This window comes from Bombina bombina, chromosome 8 (genome assembly GCF_027579735.1).
Source record: "Bombina bombina isolate aBomBom1 chromosome 8, aBomBom1.pri, whole genome shotgun sequence".
Taxonomy (NCBI): domain Eukaryota; kingdom Metazoa; phylum Chordata; class Amphibia; order Anura; family Bombinatoridae; genus Bombina; species Bombina bombina.
In genome coordinates this window covers 133,812,667-133,818,666 of record NC_069506.1, presented here as the reverse complement: position 1 = coordinate 133,818,666, position 6,000 = coordinate 133,812,667, and the positions used below count along the sequence as shown (strand labels likewise).

The 6,000-nt window shown below is 38.1% G+C and overlaps 1 protein-coding gene across 1 annotated transcript in view; it reads left to right on the top strand.

Moving 5' to 3' along the window:
• Positions 1–4,004: 4,004 nt before the first annotated feature.
• ZBTB45 (zinc finger and BTB domain containing 45) overlaps positions 4,005–6,000 on the top strand; it is a 38,176-nt gene continuing 36,180 nt past the window's right edge. The window contains exon 1 of the mRNA XM_053690580.1: positions 4,005–4,226. The gene's annotated coding sequence lies outside the window, so the exon portion shown is untranslated. The remainder of the gene's footprint in view (positions 4,227–6,000) is intronic.

Here is a 6,000-nt window from a genome sequence, read left to right as displayed (position 1 = left end):
CTTCAGTGGTGTTGGGTGAAAAGGTAGTAGCCATTATGAGCCTGTTTGATTGTTGAATTGAGTCTTCTTTATATATAAGAGTCTCTTGTGTATAAGGTAATACCTCTTGAAGGATTTCATCAACTATCCTTTTCTTATATCCTCGTTGCAAGAACTTATCCCTCATATGCTGTAACTGGGAGACCCCTGTTGCTTTACTGGAATTATTACGTATTACCCGTATTATTTAATGATACCTTTAAGTAAGGCTGGCGGGTGGCAGCTGTTCGCGCATAATAGGCTTGTGATATAGTGTAGTGCCTAATGACCTTTCTTGTATGTAAATATTAAGGTCCAGGAAGTGTATCTCTGTTTCACTATATGTGATCTTGAACCTCACTGGTGTAGCTGTGTTGTTCCAATGCTCAAACCATTCCAGTAGTGCTTGTTGTCCCCCCCGCCAGATAAGGAAAATGTCATCTATGTATCTTACATAGAATATTATAGGTGTTGTGTCTGTACTCCAGAGAAACTGTTTTTCGAAATGGGACATATAGACATTGACGTATGATGGGGCCATATTTGACCCCATCGCCGTGCCTGCTACCTGTAGGTAGTACTTGGTCTCAAAGCGAAAATAGTTGTGGGTAAGGCAAAATTCCATTAATGTCATTAAGTATTCGATTGGGGGTCCCTCATAATCTGGATCTTCTATGAGGTGTGTCCTAACTGCAGTTTGTCCCATATCATGTGGGATGATGGTGTAGAGACTGTTGACATCCAGGGTAACCAGGATGTCCCCAGTCTCCACAGCAACATCCCTCATCTTGCGTATAAGATCATTAGTGTCAGCTATATACGAAGTGATTTTCTTCACTGTGGGTTGTAGCAAGATGTCAATTAGCTGTGCCACTGGCTGTGTCATCGATTGTACTGCTGACACAATTGGTCTCCCCGGTGGGTGTTGTATAGTCTTATGAATTTTTGGTGTAGTGTATAGTATGGGGACCTTTGGATGTTCTGTCACACAAAATTCATAGGTTTGCTCATTGAGGTATCCTTGTTCAAATCCTAACTTGAGGATTTCATCCAACTCTTTTTTTATATTTGGAGGTAGGGTCGTTAGGTAGAATTGTGTAGGTATTGATGTCTGTTAACTGTTGCATGATGTCCCCTCTATAATCTTCATAGTCCATAAGGACAATAGCCCCGCCCTTATCTGCGGGGCGAATGACCAAAGAGTGATCATCCTGCAATGTTTTGATCGCTTGTCTCTCAGTGTATGTTAAATTGTGTCTCCATTTTTTATTAACCCTCTCCTGCTCAAAATCCTGTGTTATGAGTCTCATGTAAGTTTTAGTGGATGGACTACTATTGTGTGGTTCAAATGTACTTAATTTCTTACATTTCTCTATAGGATTAGTACTTATATTTTTGGAGGGGAATGTTGGAAATATTCCTTAATTTTTAAGGTTCTATTATGTTTGTACATGTCCATCTTGAGATCTAATGCAGGGATAGTGTGGCTAGGAACAAACGTTAAGCCCTTATTGAGGATTTGCCTTTCTGCCAGGGTCAGTGTATGCTGAATATCCTCCTCCGGCTGCGGCGTGCCGGTCTGTACCTGCCTCCTCGCCCTCCTGATGTGTGGCCTACGTTGCCCCCTCCTCCCCGTGACCTCGTAGTTACTCCTAAAAAATGCTCCGGAGTAGAGTGTCCCCTATGTGCATATGGGTCTTGATGTATTGATTGTGGGTTGTAGGTGCCTGGTGACATTTGGGTTACATGTAGAGTACTAGTATCAGTTTCTGATGATTCAGCCCCACTTGTGTCAATGGTGGCAAATTGTACTCTTCTGGGTCTGTGTGGTCTCCTTGTTCTGCCCTCTGTGGTGTTAGTTAACCATTTATAGACTCTCCCATGTGTATAGTCTGCATTTACTGAGTCAAGTTTTCTATTTTTAAAGACTATTAGATCAGATCTATACTTTTCAATTTGCTGATTCAATTTAAGTAGCCAGTTTTCTTGTTGGTCTAGCGTGAGTGTTGTATTGTGTGTCTGTTCAAAGGTTGTAATTTCTATCTTTACTTTTGCTAAAATGTTTGTGACTTCCTCAACTACCAGAAGTACCAGATCTAAAGAACATTTGTTTAGAATGTGACACCATTTTCTCCTGAATTCAGGGTTGTCCCTGCCTATTGTGGGGATGTTCTTAACCCTGAATCCCCTGGGAATATGGCTTAGTCTGTAGTATTCTGATAAATAGCTGCCATGTAACAGGAAGATCAATTTCTCGCTTTTTTAGTTTTAACAGATTATCATATAAATTAACAGGGGTCTCACCAATGCTTCTGTTGATGGGGGCAAACAGGATCCTGGCCGCATCATCCTGTGTATACGTTACGATGCCTATTTGTGCTCCCAAGGCATGCTCTCCCACTGTTTCTTCCATATGTGTGGCTGTTGTTCCTGTAGGGGAGAGTGCTGATACTGGAGGAAATATAGGTTCCATGTTAGACATAATGTTGTATATAAAGACTCAATCAAGTTATTTTCCGTGGCTCAATGGCTATAGGACAAATAGTGGATATAAGACAAATGGTGGATCTTCAGGTGTCCAATGTATTTCAGTCAGATGTCAGTAATTTGCAGCAGGAGTGTAGAAAGTTCTAAATGTCACTTAGTAATCACCAATCTGGTGGTGGGGGTATCACTGTGAATATATTATACAATACCGTCCACTGCACAAGATTTACCCTCCTTTGGTCATCTACCTGGGTGCAGCAATGTAATACATAACATTTGTAAATAACTGCACTCTCGGGTCTTTTTAAAGTGGAGAACAAAAAACTCTCTTTTTAATGAAACTTTTTCAAGGAACTGGTCCCCGTCTTCAGCATAACAACAGTGTCAAAATCACACATTAATATATTACAATCTTAATTACATAAATGTATAATACCTGTATTACATTGCTGCACCCAGGCAGATGACCAAAGGAGGGTAAATCCTGTGCAGTGGACAGTATTTATATATATATATATATATATATATATATATATATATATATATATATATATATATATATATATATATATATATATATACACACACACACATTATAGATATTTGTACCTTTTAAAAAAAAAATCATGTTAGTGGTCCACGTGATTGAAAATGTGTTTGTTTAGTGGTCCCTGAGGTCCGAAAGGTTGGCGACCCCTGTACTAGACGATCCACACTCATGTTACACTTCCATGACAAAGTTGCTTACTACATTTACCACATATTCAGGCTTGAGAAAACTCCATATGAACACCATAACGACCAAGACGTACGCTGTACGTCCCTGTAGGCTTGATTGAAAACCGCACCCCCATAGTGTGCACACATTTTAAAGTCACTTAACCAAAAATTGCTAAGCCAACCATTTTTTGCACGACTGAAATAAATTATGGGGGAAACCACAAAATGCATCTCTCCTTTTTGAGCCTGGAGACACAAACAGTGCAGTATTGCTAGTAGCCACCCCATACTAAATTTTTAAATAAAACAATGTCCTATGACCGAGAAAATAATATAGAATGGCTAAACTTAGATTTTACCCTTGAATTGTATACAAAATATGGTGCTGTGAATTTCAGATTCCTTATCTATGTTCCTTGGAGCTAGAATTAGCTCAATTAAGATAAATTATTTTTCATGAAAACAAAACACTCTGCCATGTTTGAAACCTGCTCTTAAAATAATATGATACGGAACTAACTATAAAAAAATAGCTATCACAAAAATAGAATGCAAATTAATAAAATAATTAAAAAAATAATAATAATATATAGATTTATAAACATAATGACAATGAAGTAAGCAGAGATGTATCTAATTGTTTATATCAAGCACAGAAATAAGTGGCCGAAGAATGCCAACTACAGCCTCGTTCTCGTATATTTTGTATACAAATAAAGTTGTTTTGAAGGGATGGGCAGAGAAATGTACACTACGCATGCGCCGTTTAGTCTGCATCTTTAGGTATAAGCCGCTGTCTTTCTTTTTCCGGACAGACACCGCGATCGCTTATACGGGGACCGGAAGTGAGTGAATGAAGAACGGCGGCCACCGAGTGATTGCTGCGGAGAGGTCTGGTTTATTTTCAGTAGCCAACCAGAGTCATTTTTTGTACTTGCCCAATAAAGAACGTATTGTAGCACGACCCGTGAACGCGCATATGCGCGTTACCGCGAGAGTCGGTAAGTGTTAAGTTGAATTAATGGGACAAGTAAGTACAGTGTGTACCCAGTAGATATGGGCAGACAATGCTGCTTTTGTAGGCCCCGCTTTTCTAGTGTGTGTAGGTTATGTGGTACCGAGACTGTCTGGCAGCAGACAGCTAATGTCTCATTTGTGTCTGCAACTTAACGAGACCTCGTTGTCTGATCTGGATGTCGGTGCAGGAGTTGGTTACTTATTCCAGGAAAGTGCACAAGAAAATCCAGTGTCTGCTTTTCTTGTGGACATTTATAAAATCTTGTTTTGCTTTGCCATTTTATATTTGGTTATAAATGATCTTGCGTACGTTTTCAGATGAATGTTTTTTTCTTTTTTATGATCACCTCATTTTTAGAGGTTGATGCACCTGCTATGACTGCAAGACCAACTCATCACATGTTTATGACAAATATTTCAAGTTGTTTGGGGAAACATATTTCTCATATTTGTTCTATAGACTCATTTTAATATGTTTTACAATTTTTGTGTATTTCTTTAATATTTTATAATTTGGACATTATGTAACAAACAAGGTCTGTACGAGATTACTTTGAATCACATTTTCCTGTGCTTTGCCAATAGATCAGTGCACAAAGGTTTCCTTTGGTATCTGTTAACCGTATTTCCTTTTGCCTTTTTATGTGAATGGATGATGTATCTTTGTCATTTAACACCTCCCTGTTATCTATTGTTTATACTGAAAGAGAAAATGGGCATACTTGAATACTCTAGTCCTAAGAGAAAAATACTGTCATTGTTAATACTCTATACATTTCTGTCTTTACACTTTCTCACCTTTTGCAACCCCATGCTGATCATTAGACAAACTTGATCTTTAAAAGGACAGTAAATTCAAAAGTAAACTTTCTTCATCCAGATAAATTATGCAATATTAAGAAACTTGCCAGTGCATTTTGTTATCTTTGTATCCTATTCCCCCCTTTTTTTTTTTTTTTTTTTTAAAAGAATAAACCTGTGTGGGCTCATAAGATCTCTCTAGCTCAGTGTTTTTCAAGCAGGCATGGCATGACAGCACAGTACGTGTGTGTGTATATATGTGTGTGTGTATATGTATATATATATATATATATATATATATTCCTTGTTAGAAAAAAAGGCACTCACTGGTCTTTGTCAAAAACGCTTATTTAATGCTTGAGCGCGTTGACGTCAGAGATGTGGGTTGCGAAGTGCTGCGCGGGAAAAACTTAAAGGGACAGTACACTGTAAAATTTGTTTTTCCATAAATGTATTTTAAATGACTTGTTATACCAACTGCAGAGTATAACATATTTGAGAAATTGCATTTTCCGGTTTATTTGTGTATCTGAAGTAGCTGGTTTTGTGCTTTGAAACCACAGCCTATTACAATGGGTTGAGCTTCAGGTAATATCAGATGTCATTATGTTATCACTTTTATATACACACACTTGCTTCCTTATCTTATATTTGTCTGGAACACCAAAGCTCAATACATAGAGAGAGCAATGGAAAATGATCATTCTATTACTTAACTATCATGGCCCCCACTGAGGGTGTAATCTCTTCTGCTGGCTGTGTTTACTTAGGCTTGTCAATAGCGTATACGCCAGTATCAAAACTTTCAGTACAGGTTGGGAAACCACAAGCTAAATCAGCTATTTCAAATGCTGAAATATGATTAAAGGAGCTACTTGCAACCAATTTAATACTCTCTAGCAGGTAAAAAGGATAATTGGGAATAATTTAAAGGGGAGAAAGTTTTTGGGTGAACTG